Below are 13,405 nucleotides of genomic sequence, written 5' to 3' on the forward strand. Positions count from 1 at the left end.
CTAAAGAGAGATTTGATTGATATTAACTACTCTAATTATTGATAAGAAGAACATGCTCCTCTAATTAGACTAATGGGGTATTTATAGTGGAAATTAGGGAGGATGCATTCGGGTTAACTAAGGGCTAAACTAGTAATTACACTTTTTAGATTGAGCAAGGAGGAGCCGGTATTTTTCGAAGGAAGGGCTTCTTTCTTCATAGCTTGGAGAAGAGGAAATCACGCTGTGCTGGAATCCGGGCGGAATAAGGTCGGGACGGGCGGATTCTGGTGATGGGGTCCGAGCGGATTCGAGGGAATCCGGGCGGATTGTGGAGATGGAATCCGAGCGGATTCGAGCAAAGCCGCACGGATTGTGCAGCTGGGGGACGGCCGGATTGGTGACAATCCGCACGGATTGTCACTCAGCAAGACATCTTCTTCTTTTCTTCCCTTTTCTTCATAAATTCCTTGGGGATTTCCTTGGGGACTCAAGGATCCTTTCTCAGCATTGCTCTTCTACTATAATATGTACAAAGGCCTTCTAATCTTGTCTCTCCTTGATGCTTGGTCATTGAATTCGATCAATTTAGTCTCGTTTTACCATGAAAATGCAAGATTCTTACGCCTTTCCTACCAAGGGATCAAAATCTCAAAGAATATGCAAAACAAAGAACTAAAGATAAGAAATGACCCAAATATGCACTAAAAAGAATGGGAACAAGGCTAATTCGGGGGCTAAATATGCGCTAATTATGGTCACATCAAATATCCCCAAACCGAACCTTTGCTCGTCCCGAGTAAAGAGGTGACAAAGACTAGGACCAATACTAACCTATCCTAATAATATAGCCGATATGAGATAATTAGCGGGTCTCACTCCGCCCCTTCAACTCACAACAAGACAACCATGAGGTAGGATGCCTTCTTGCAAGGCAAGGTGGGTCTTGCCAAAATGGCGACACATCCAAACATTAAGCACACAAAATCACATAATGGATGCATCTACAAAAAGAATAGCCACTTCCTCATCAAGTGGCGGAGGCACTAAAGAGGAACAAATTTAAGAGCATGTAATCCTTCACAAATACTAGTTCAACAAATTACTAAGGCTAAGAGGATGGAACTAAATCACCTCCAAATGGTGTTAAACTAGACTACTTTCGTCCTCAATTTCCAAATGCTTTCGTCAAGAGCGATCGGATGGTGGTGGAATGATGATCCCTATGATTCTAGTAGCATATGACATGACAAGCCTCGAATTCTCTACAAAAGTAAAAGTCATGGATCGTCCCAAGCTCGACCAAGTGGCTTGACAAAAAGGCTTTTTGGGAATGAAATGCTCAAATCTTTATTCACAACGGGTGGATTATGACTAGTATTCAAAATTGTCCTCAATTCACTTTCACATTTCAAAAATTTAAGATGGGGTTTGTCCCTTCCGGGCTAGTGTCCTTTGCTTTCGCCAATCGCTTATTAGGCAACCGGTTAACCTCTAGACAATAGCTTTTCGGGGTGATAGTCACTCTGTCTCTGGGCGGCCGAATTCACAACCGTATGGGGGCCCAATTCAATGGATCCCGCACCAAAGCACATCGAAGTGGTACGCCTCCATCAAAACAACTTAAATTTCTCAACTTTCAACAATTCACAACATTTTGAGGTTCCTTAGCATTAGATTACTTCCACATGACAAAATTTCTTTGAAATGAGCACTTCAAGCTTATTGATAGAAAATATTTTTGGGTTGCCTTACCACAAGGTCAAACAAGGTCACCTAGACAAGTTAACCAAGTCCACATCGCATCACGGGGTTGGATAGGTGACTCACATGCAAACCCTTGACTAGGCTTTGGGTCATGGGTCAAAAGACACTAGTATGACACTATCTAGGGTGTTTTACAACCATTCTAGTAGGCAAAGTCTTAAGTTGAACAAGTATTTGTAATGGCTTAGTTGCTCTTGTCAAAGTTCCTAAATAGGCATTTTTCAAAACATTTCTAACATGCAACTACATGCCATGATGCAACTAATATAAACATCCTAATGCAAGTGATTCTATTAACTAATATGACATATAAACTAAATGCAAGTCCTGGGTTCACATTGTTATACCGCATCAATCAAAATAAAGCCACATAGTCATTAACATAAAGAGGAAAAAGGAGATTGGAAAGATCATACCATGCGGTCTTCATGATCCTCATGTCTCGGATGTGGCGTAGTCAATCAATGTGAACAAGGATAGAACAAACACAATATATACAAGACAATATATACAAGACTACAAAAGGAAATAAACATGTTTTTGGGTTTTCAATTTTCAAATTTTTATGATTTTTGAAATTTTTCAATTTTTTTGGATTTTTGAATAAGAGTTAAATGTTAGAATTCCCATCCCCACACTAATATGGGCATTGTCCTCAATGGCCAAAATGATGGAAATTATGCAGAGATGATGCATGATTTCTACATTAAATGCAATCTACACTAAGCTACACTACATGATGCATGGTTTTTGTTATGACGGAGAGGATAATTTAGATTACCTCCCGTTGTGTATGCATTAACTTCCCCAAACCGAGTGAGACACTATTGCTAATGTCCAAGGATGGGTGTAGTTCATGCACACACTATGCAATGCATGAAACTAATTTGTCATTTTGGATTTTGAAAATGGGAACAATAAAATGAGAACACCTCAATGGTACCGAGGTGTGAGTCCTCCATGGTTCTAGGACTACTCCAACAATGATCAAAATTATAATTAAAACAAAGAGAGAAATAGACAAACCATGAGAGGGTAGGAGTCTCCAAGGCTTTCTAATCTTCCATCATGCTATCACCATCACTTTCCTCATTAGAAGTGGTCACATTGCCACTTCCCTTGTCATTTGCTTTTTCACTTTCTTCCTCATCTTGCTCATCATCATCTTCACCATCCTTTTCTCCTTCTTCACTTTCTTCTTCATCAATGTTATCATCAACTTCTTCATTATTACCAACAACCTCATTGTCACCCGAAACGACCCTAGATGCACCCGAAAATAGGACTTCTCTATCCGCCCAACTAGGCAAAGGACAAGATGGATCAAGTAGTCCTTGCCTAGCTAAGTGTATGAGGGGTGGATATTGAGCCAAGTAAGCATTTTTCCGGTCCTCAAAGGCTTGCTTGTGCATTGCTTGCATGAGAAGAGTCACATAATCATTTCTAGCTTCAACTCCTTCCGGCTTGAACTCTTTATACTCAAAGGGGTAAGGTGGTATGACAATGGAAGAGGAGGGCATTTTAAGATCACCCTTTTTTTGTTGAATAATATACTCGGCCTCTTTAGAAAGGGGAAGTAGATAATTGGTCCGGTGGACGCTTAGACGACAAATCTTTGAAGGCAAGGTGAATGATCTAGCTTCACTAGTGAGCCATCCATACTTAGTGTCAAGGGGGTTATGGGCAACCCACTTGTACTTGTGTATCATAGTATGCAAATCAACAAGATGGCCACCCTCCTTTGCTTTGTACTTGTTATCCTTATTGAAGTTAGGATCAAAGTGCTTAGCTAGGATAGTGACTAGGCCGCCATTGACAATAACGGTAGTGCCCTTCTTCCCACAATCAATGTTGAGCCATCTATCTACCAAGAGCCTCAAAGAATTGTAAGGCTTGGTGTGTACTCTTCCAATGTTCAAAGCCGATTCAAGGAGAATAAAATCAAGTTTGGTGAAATGGTTGGTATCTTTCCTTGCAATTATGGTGTTTCCCATGACCTTGTGCCCATACTCTTATGCCCGGATGGTGGACCAAAAGAGCACGACTCGCATGAAAGTCCTCAAATTTCCTCCCGGAAATTGCCTCCCAAAGAGGTTCGGGGTCATACTTTCCATAATTTTTAAAATAACGCGGTTCATCACTAAGACCCAAAATTTCACTCAATTCCCTAAAGGAAATGCGTCTACTAACATTAGCTAGACGAAACTCGAGATGCTCCCTATTCTCAACTTTGGTGACTTTCAAAGAACTCAAAAATTCCAAGGTAAGGGAGGGGTATGTCAATTCCTTTGTTTCAAACAATTTCTTCAACCCCATGGCTTTGAAAAAGGCTCTAGTTTGCTCAAGAACACCCAATTTTTCTAAGGTATCTTCACATATAAATTTGGTGGATTGAATTGATTTCCTAGCAAACTTGGCAAAAGTATTTCTATGGGTTTCGGAAATAAAAGTTACCTCCGGATAATGCAAAAGTTGATCAATTTCCGGAGTAGAAGGTGTTGTTGCTCCCATAGAAGGTTGTTGTTGTTGTTGCACTTCCAAGTTTGGTGTTGCTACCACCATAGCCAATGCTTTCTTTGTTTGAAGAGCCTTTTGCCTTTGTGAGAGTGCCTTAGCCTTTGGTGCCTTTGTTGCCTTTGTTGCTCCCTTAGTCCTTGCCATTGATGAACTAACCAAGAAAAGAATGAAAAATCTTCAATTTGTAGTATACCCAAATCGATTTAAAGGTGAAAGGCTTTGCCTTTATGAAATCAAAAATCGACCCAAAGGTTGAAGATTTTGTGCTTGGTTTTGGTTTTTATTGAAGAAGGAGTGATTGATTTGTTGTTAGAAGGATGATTTGATTTGATTTTGGTGAATGTTGTTGAGGGATTTTGTTTTTTTGATGGAGAGGATGAGGGTTTTGATGTTGTGGGTTGTGTTTATGAATGAATGAATGAATGAAGGAAGGTGGGAGGGATTTTATAAAGACCGAAATTTTCGAACTGCAGGGGCAATCCGTGCGGATTCTGCCCAATCCGTGCGGATTCTGCTCTTTCTGGGTTGTATAAAACTCGCCTAAAGACGGGCGGATTCAGAAGAAGACGCTCGAATTTTCTTGATTCGGGACGGGCGGATTTGCTTGAAGACGGACGGATTTCAGTCCAGGAAAATTTCTTGTTTTCCTCAGCAGAGAAGACGGGCGTCTTCTGTCCAGGCCGGACGGATTTGCAGAGACAGGCGGATTGCTGCTCAGGACGCCCGGATTCAGTCACAGTCAAAAATTTTTCAAAATTCAGCTCAGTTCAGGACGGGCGTCTTTTCTGCAGTACGCTCGGATTACTGAAGACGGGCGGATTCTCCTGAATCCGTTCGGATTCAACCCCTTGTACCCGGATTCAGTTCCATCCGTGCACAATGCATTTCCCTTACCATTCTTCTATTCTTTCTTCAAATCTTGTGTTCTTCATTGTGGGGGCACTACTAAGGCATGGATAGCCTAGGCAATTTGTCATCCCCACACTAAGGTAAAGCACTACACATCAATTGAAATTATTAGTCCCTCCCTCACTTCTCTCAAACATGACAATTATCTTGATCAAAGTAAATAAAAATCCAAAGATGACAAAAATGCAATATAAGAATTGAAATGTAAGTTAGGGAGTTAGAAATATTTACAAGTGGTGGTTTAGGGAGGACTCCACCAAACTCTCATTCTTGATGAGATGTCAAAGGGGCATGTCCAAGGTGTTGTTGATGTTGCTCAACACCTTGAAAAAGTAATCGAAAGCTTGTTCATTATCATGGTAGAGGTCTTCAATAGACCTTGGCCCTTGTTGTCGGTCTTGATCGATGGCATTACCAATGTAGGGATTAAAAATCCCTTCAAATTCGTTGTCCCAAAGACCACAAACTTCATTAAGTTGATCATTGAAAATCTCTTGCTTAGATGGAGACAACTCTCCCAATTTCTTCTCTTGGCCAATGAGGCCATTCTCTTCTTCCTTGATTGATTTTGATGAGCTTTGCAAGCTCTCCGTGTCACAATTCACTTGCTCTTTGAATGGAGCATCTTCAATTTTCTTCTTCCATTGGAGTTCCGATTTCTTCCTTTCATCCTTTCGGCTATAATGATCAATCATGAAACATGGTTCATGCAAACGAGGAGCTCTCATAGTCTTGTCAAGATTAAAAGTTATGCTTTCATCTCCCACTTCTAGAGTGAGCTCACCATGTTTCACATCAATCACCGCACCCGCGGTGTGTAGGAAAGGTCTTCCTAGAATGATTGGAATGTTGGAATCTTCCTCCATATCAACAATGACAAAGTCCACCGGGATTAAAAACTTCCCAATTCGCACGGGGACATCTTCCCATATCCCTAATGGTGTCTTTGTCGATCTATCGGCCATTTGGAGTGTGATGTTGGTGCATTTAAGCTCTCCCATCCCCAACCTTTTACTCACCGAGTACGGCATGACACTCACACTAGCCCCTAGATCACATAAGTCTTTGTTGATCGTCGTGTCGCCAATGGTACACGGTATTGAGAAGCTTCCCGGATCCTTTAACTTTGGAGGTGAACTCCCTTGAAGTATTGCACTACTCACCTTAGTGAAGGCGATAGTCTCAAGCTTCCGGATCGACTTCTTCTTTGTGAGGATATCTTTCATGTATTTCGCATAGGCCGGCACGTGATTGATTAATTCCGTGAAAGGAATTGAGACTTCCAAATTCTTCACAATTTCCATAAACTTTCCAAGTTGATCATCAAATTTGGGCTTGGCTTGACGACTTGGAAAAGGAAGTCTAATCACAATGGGCTCCTTCTCCTTGACCTTGTCTTCATTTTTCTTTGAACTTTCTTCTTTTGATGATTCTCCATCTTTGGAGCTTTGCACAATTTCTTCCTTTTCACTAGCTTCCACAACTTCATCCTCAACTTGCTTCCTTGGTGCTTCATACCTTGTACCACTTCTCAAGTGAATGGCACTAACCGTTTCATGTCTAGGGGGATTACTTTGAGGTGGTAATTGCCCCTTTTGTCTTTGTGAGCTTGAAGATGCTAGTTAAGTCAATTGTGTTTCCAACATCTTGGTGTGAGCTAGAATGTTGTTGATGGTGGTTTCCTTTGCTTGGCTATCTTTTTGCATTTGAGTGAAAAATTCTTGTTGATTCTTTTGCATTTGGAGGACCGCTTTTTGGACATCAAAACCTTGGTCATTTTGGTGATTGTATGGATTTTGATTTTGGTAACCTTGGTTTTGATTGTAAAAGGGTCTTTGATTTTGGTTTCTCATGGGTGGTGGAGTGTATGTTGTTTGAGGGTTTTGAACATTTTGGCTTTTGTATGAGAGATTTGGATGGAATTTGGTGTTTTCATTGTAAAAGTTGGAATAAGGGGTACCACTCTTGTATGCTTGGAAAGCATTCACTTGTTCATTTGTTCCCCTACATTCACCTTGGTCATGTCCCAAAGTTCCACAATTCTCACATATCCCACTTGGGATTGATGAGGATGCCGTCATGGTATTAACATGATGCTTTGATGATTTTGAGTTTTCTTCAAGTCTAGCCATAGCTTGTTCAAACTTCAAGTTGATTGTGTCAATGTGAGCACTAAGTTGAGCACCCAATTGAGTGACGGAGTCCACTTCGTGCTTTCCTCCTCTAGTAGCCTTGCGAGGTCTACTATATTGTGAGTTATGGACCGCCATTTCCTCAATCTTGTTCCATGTTTGATTGTCATCAACTTCGGTGAACATTCCATTTGATCCCATATTGAGAATGTTCCTAGAATCTTCATATAAACCATTCCAAAATTGTTGTACCAAAAACCATTCGCTAAGTCCATGGTGAGGACATGAGCGACAAATTCCCTTGAACCGCTCCCAAGCTTCATACAAAGATTCTTCATCCCTTTGCTTAAAACCCGTAATTTGAGCTCTTAGCATGTTAGTCTTTTCCGGTGGGTAGAATTTTTTGTAGAAAGCTAGAGCCAACTTCTTCCAAGAATCTATCCCGAGGGTGGCCTTATCAAGGCCCTTCAACCATTGCTTCGCGGTGCCGATTAAAGAAAAAGGAAATAAGACCCATCTAATTTGGTCTTGAGTCACGCCCGTTTGAGAGATTGCATCACAATAGTCGCAAAAGGTTTCCATATGAGAATGAGGGTCTTCACTAGGCATCCCCCCAAATTGGCTCCTCTCAACTAATTGGATGAAGGCGGACTTGGCAATAAAATTTCCGGTTAGATGTTACGGTGTAGCAGTACCATTTGGTAGATTCTCCTCCGTGGGTACGGAGTGTGACGAGAATTTAGGCATTGTAGGTGGATTTTGTGGGGTATTGTGTAATGGGTTCTCCTCTCCTTCTATTGCGAAAGGATTGACGAACTCACTAGTGGGTTGAACAACTTCACTAATACCTCTTAAATTCCTCCTAACAAGTCTCCTATTGTTCGTCAAGGTTCTTTCGATTTCACGGTCAAAAGGTAACAAATCACCTTGTAACCTTCTAGACATGCAAAATATCAAAAAACTCGAAAACAATTAGAACAAACCTTGAGGAGTTTTACTTCCCCAAGGCGAAGAAAGACACAACTAATAACAATAAAAAGGAAATCTAAATCAAACAAACACCGTCCCCGGCAACGGCGCCATTTTTGATCGAGTCCGTTTCGTGTTCACAATTAAAGATGTGGTCGTTGGGTCACGGTCGAATCAAAACACAATTTATAACTTCACAAACAACTCTACAATTAGTAAAGAGGCAAGTAAAGGTCGGATCCCAAGGGACGGGAGTTGAAATGAGATTTCTATTGCAACTAGTGGTGTCTAAGGGGTGTCACAAATTGGGTTGATGTAGAAGGTCACTAAACTAAAATAGCAATGAAAATAAACAAGCAAGATGAATTAAAGGGGTGTAAAAAATTGATTAAAAGCACTAGGGTGTCATGGGATCATAGGGGAATCATGGGATATGATCATACAAACATGTTCTCAAATTATAAGCATGCAATTATTGTTGTGATGGATTGAGTTGGGTTATATCTTACAATCTTAGGAAAGTTTGGGTCCCGGAGCCGAATCGATTAGATTGTACAACACCTACAAGTCGACTTAATCTTCCCTACTCAACAACATGCATGGTCTAATGAGACTCGAGTTGGGTTATGTCTTACAAGTCTCATTGAAAAGATAGGTGATGGTGGTAAATGCAAGGATTCATAGGCTTAGCATTTCATCAAACATAACATGTGCATGAGTTGAGATCAAAACAAGCAAGCAGATAAAATATGAAAGCATATTAATTTAATCATGAATCATTCCCCATGTTGGTTTCCCCTAATCACCCATTTAACCCTAGCTAAGAGACTACTCACTCATTATCATGTTGATCATGCTAGCAAGGTTGTCAATCATACCAACAATATGAAACATGATGAATAAATGAAAGTAATTCACAATAATTAAAAAGGGATTAAGAGATTATACCTACTAATGATTCCAATAATAAAGCAAAGATAAAAGAAGTACTTGAATGCTTGATTGAGAGGTTGTCAATCTCCCAATAATAACCCAAATAATCTTCAATTACCCAAAATAAAGGATGAACAAAAGAGAGATTAAGGAAATAAAACTTGTATTAGAACTTGATTAATTGTTGATTACAAAACTAAAGAGAGATTTGATTGATATTAACTACTCTAATTATTGATAAGAAGAACATGCTCCTCTAATTAGACTAATGGGGTATTTATAGTGGAAATTAGGGAGGATGCATTAGGGTTAACTAAGGGCTAAACTAGTAATTACACTTTTTAGATTGAGCAAGGAGGAGCCGGTATTTTTCGAAGGAAGGGCTTCTTTCTTCATAGCTTGGAGAAGAGGAAATCACGCTGTGCTGGAATCTGGGCGGAATAAGGTCGGGACGCGCGGATTCTGGTGATGGGGTCCGAGCGGATTCGAGGGAATCCGGGCGGATTGTGGAGGTGGAATCCGAGCGGATTCGAGCAAAGCCGCACGGATTGTGCAGCTGGGGGACGGCCGGATTGGTGACAATCCGCACGGATTGTCACTCAGCAAGACATCTTCTTCTTTTCTTCCCTTTTCTTCATAAATTCCTTGGGGATTTCCTTGGGGACTCAAGGATCCTTTCTCAGCATTGCTCTTCTACTATAATATGTACAAAGGCCTTCTAATCTTGTCTCTCCTTGATGCTTGGTCATTGAATTCGATCAATTTAGTCTCGTTTTGCCATAAAAATGCAAGATTCTTACTCCTTTCTTACCAAGGGATCAAAATCTCAAAGAATATGCAAAACAAAGAACTAAAGATAAGAAATGACCCAAATATGCACTAAAAAGCATGGGAACAAGGCTAATTCGGGGCTAAATATGCGCTAATTATGGTCACATCACCTGGCCATATAACTTTTAAGGCCAGGGCTTCCACTACTCCCCTTTTGAGCAATCTGGATAGCGGCCATGATAAGAACTGGGCTGCTGGATACATATTTGTCAGGACCAATTATGTGGGTCCTGATCTGGCGTATTTAAATTACGAAGCTCGTGTTGCTGGTGAGTTTTTTATCTTTGCTCTTATCCTGCATGTTTTATTCGTTAGTAAAAATAAAATGAAATTTATAATAAGTCATACCTCCTACGAGTGCAGTTGATGATTGGGTTACTTAAACTGAGTATTCCCGGAGGAGGAGGAAATTCTGTCAATCACAGGTAGCTTAACCTTGGCTTGTTTAGGATTATATTCTCTGGAGTTTATTGACTGCTTTGTCAGCCATGGAAATCCATGTATCCTCTTTTGAGTCGTGGATTGAGTTTGTTTTGGCACAGGCCGTGGCTGGCAGTGCCGAGGGTGCGGGTAGGCCGTGGCTGGGCAGGTGCCGGTCATGGCTAGGCCGTAGCCCCGGTTGGGTAAATTTTATCCGTGAAATATTTTGTTCGGGTTTAATTAATTTCAATTTCCGTCACATGATTTATATATCTTAAATTCATTATTTGCCGTTTATTTATATATTTCTCACATGAATCGTAAATGTGGAATTTATTATTTATTCAAGTCAAAATTTGATGAAATGTCTTAGTTACTTATAATATGAATTTTTAATCCGTTCATTCACATTTATTTATCGTATCTCAAATATGAGTGAATTATTCTACTTATTTAATTAAATTGAGTCATTTATGATTGGATGCTTGTTTTGCGTATTATAAATGGTTCATCTCCGTTTGTTTACATTTTTTTTCAAGTGACAAATATTGAGGAAATGGGTTACTTATTCATATTCATGATTATGTTGTGGCATTAAATGTCTTATTTAGATTACCATCGGCTCATTTCATTAGTAGTCTTTCAAAGTTGATTCGTATCGCTTGGTTGAGTCGTATTCTTGATAAAGCCTTGATGTTATACCGTATTGCTTGACTTACCTTTACGCCTCTTTCGGACTGTCCTGCCGATTGTGGGTTTAGCTCATATCTTCCGCCTCTTTCGGACTGTCCTGCCGATTGTGGGTTCTCGATTTCCGATTTAGGGTTCGGGTCTTGGATGCGGACTGTCCTGCCGCATGTCAAATCGGGAACTGTGCTGTCCCGAGAGTTTGGCCAGATTTAGACTAGGACTGAGTCTTGGGAGTACCATTGTCGTCCTACCAGGGGAATTATATATGTATATGAGTAGTAAAGGTCTTGCTTGGTTATAGATATTGGTATTTGTCTTTCAAGGTAAGAGTTATGCCTTGTGTTGGTTGACTTGGTCCTATCGAATACTAGGGGTGAGCTATAAGCCCTCTAGTTGCGATATGATCGTCGGGATTGATGTTCCCATCCGTTCTTATGGTGAGATGCAAGCCATAAGTATGAATGTGACATTAGTAGCCACGTCCCGTGCAATGTTTGCTAAGTGGTTTTCCAAATAATGGTTACAGTTTTTATTTTTTTGTAATTTTCATTGATTTTTCCCTACTTAACCGTTTCACATGATTCCGATTCTAATCTCACATTTATGTCGTACTTCCTTGAAATGCATGCCTTGGTGTATATTATCGTATTCTTGTCTTCCATATTATTTAATTGACTCACATGAATAGTTTAACTGTTATCATGCTAATGTTGATCTATCTTGTTCCATCTCATTAAATTGTCATATTTAAATATAAACTTGATATTCATATCCTTTGTAAGTATCTTATAAGATTTACCTGTTTTAGTTCTTTGTTATGTTCATTTTGACAATTTGTGGCTGAGAGAACCTTTAGTTACTCCCCACTGACTGTGGCGTTCATGTTTACATGAATGACAGGTATTAGTTGATGCATCTATGGGGTGAAGACATGTGTGAGCTAGCGAGCACTTTGGGCTTATAGTCGGTTTATTAGGATTCCTTAGACTCACCTTTTTTTTGTATTGTCATTCGAGGGATATATTTTCTCTCACCTTTGACTATCACGTTTGTATAATTTAATCTTTATTTCCGCATTCTTTATTTATGTTTGGAATTTTAATGAACCCGTGCTTTAAATTTCAAAAGTTTCAAAAATCTCCTAAATTCCGCTTGAATTTATAAGTTATGTTTTCCGCATTATCAGGGGGTGTCACAAGGGTGGATAATATGGAGGCTGCTAGGGTGAAGATCAGGGAATGTGTTGCTTCCAAGTCAGACGTTATGCTTACCCTTGACCCTGTTGAAACTGCTGCTCAGGCGGTTGCTTCGGTGGATCACTCAGTCAGCCTTTTGGCGGGTGCCTTGGCTGCTGTGAGGGAGGTACGCTATCTTTATTTTTATGTGTATTTTGTTTATTTTGTTTGGTAATCTTATTATTGGGGTATAATATTCATATTATTTTTTCTGTTTTTGGTCAGGGCGCTGCGGCCTGTCTCCATAACGCCTATCAGGCTACTTCTTTGGTAGCTAAGATTGATCCGATGAGATCAGATTATGATAGGCTGAAGTCTGAACTAGACTTTATACGGGCTGATCTAGCTGCTAAAGCTGCTGACTTGGTGAGGGTTCAGGCTTGAGAAGGATGCTGCTAAGGCTGAGGCAGATTCAAGTAAGCGGCTCTTGCAGGAAGCTTTGGATAGGAATGAAGAGCTCACCCAGGAGAGGGATGAATTGGAGTTCAAACCTGATGATGCTTCCCTTTATTTCTATTTTAAGGGGAAGGTTGCTGCCATGTCAGAGCCTATCGAGGCCAGGGCAAAATGGAACCCTGAAGCTGAGATGGCTTTTGCTGCTTCAAAGTATCCTGACCTGCATAACATGGGAAATGAACAGGAGGTCGATTCTCCAGGGGAGCAGGACGTTGATGCTGATCCGGCTAAGAGTGGGAGTTCTGGTGCTGTTTCCAAGGAGAAGCGGTAATTTGATTTTTTCTTAGTTGATATTTGGCCCATCCAGGGGGGATGTCCCTGGACAAACAATTTTATTTCTTCTTGTCTCTATCCAGGTCAGGGAGACTATCCCTGGCCCGTATGAATATTTTGGTGCCTTTTCCCCAGGGGGTAAGGGCTTCATTAATATAATCGTTGTGGCCTTCTTTGGCTGATTCTGCTTATTTGTTTGAACCTGTGAATTTTGATTTTTCCAATCCTGTTGGACCTGTCAATATTTTTTTTTTGGTTAACCTGCAAAGTATTTTTGATTTATCCTGTTATTTG

At 40.3% G+C, this 13,405-nt stretch overlaps 1 non-coding gene across 1 annotated transcript; it reads left to right on the forward strand.

Moving 5' to 3' along the window:
* Positions 1-7,572: 7,572 nt before the first annotated feature.
* LOC141625257 (small nucleolar RNA R71) lies at positions 7,573-7,679 on the forward strand. Its single transcript, XR_012535051.1, has one exon. It is a non-coding gene; the product is annotated as a small nucleolar RNA R71 (small nucleolar RNA).
* The last annotated feature ends 5,726 nt before the right edge of the window (positions 7,680-13,405 follow it).

The sequence above is a fragment of the Silene latifolia genome, chromosome 1 (assembly GCF_048544455.1).
Source record: "Silene latifolia isolate original U9 population chromosome 1, ASM4854445v1, whole genome shotgun sequence".
Lineage (NCBI taxonomy): Eukaryota > Viridiplantae > Streptophyta > Magnoliopsida > Caryophyllales > Caryophyllaceae > Silene > Silene latifolia.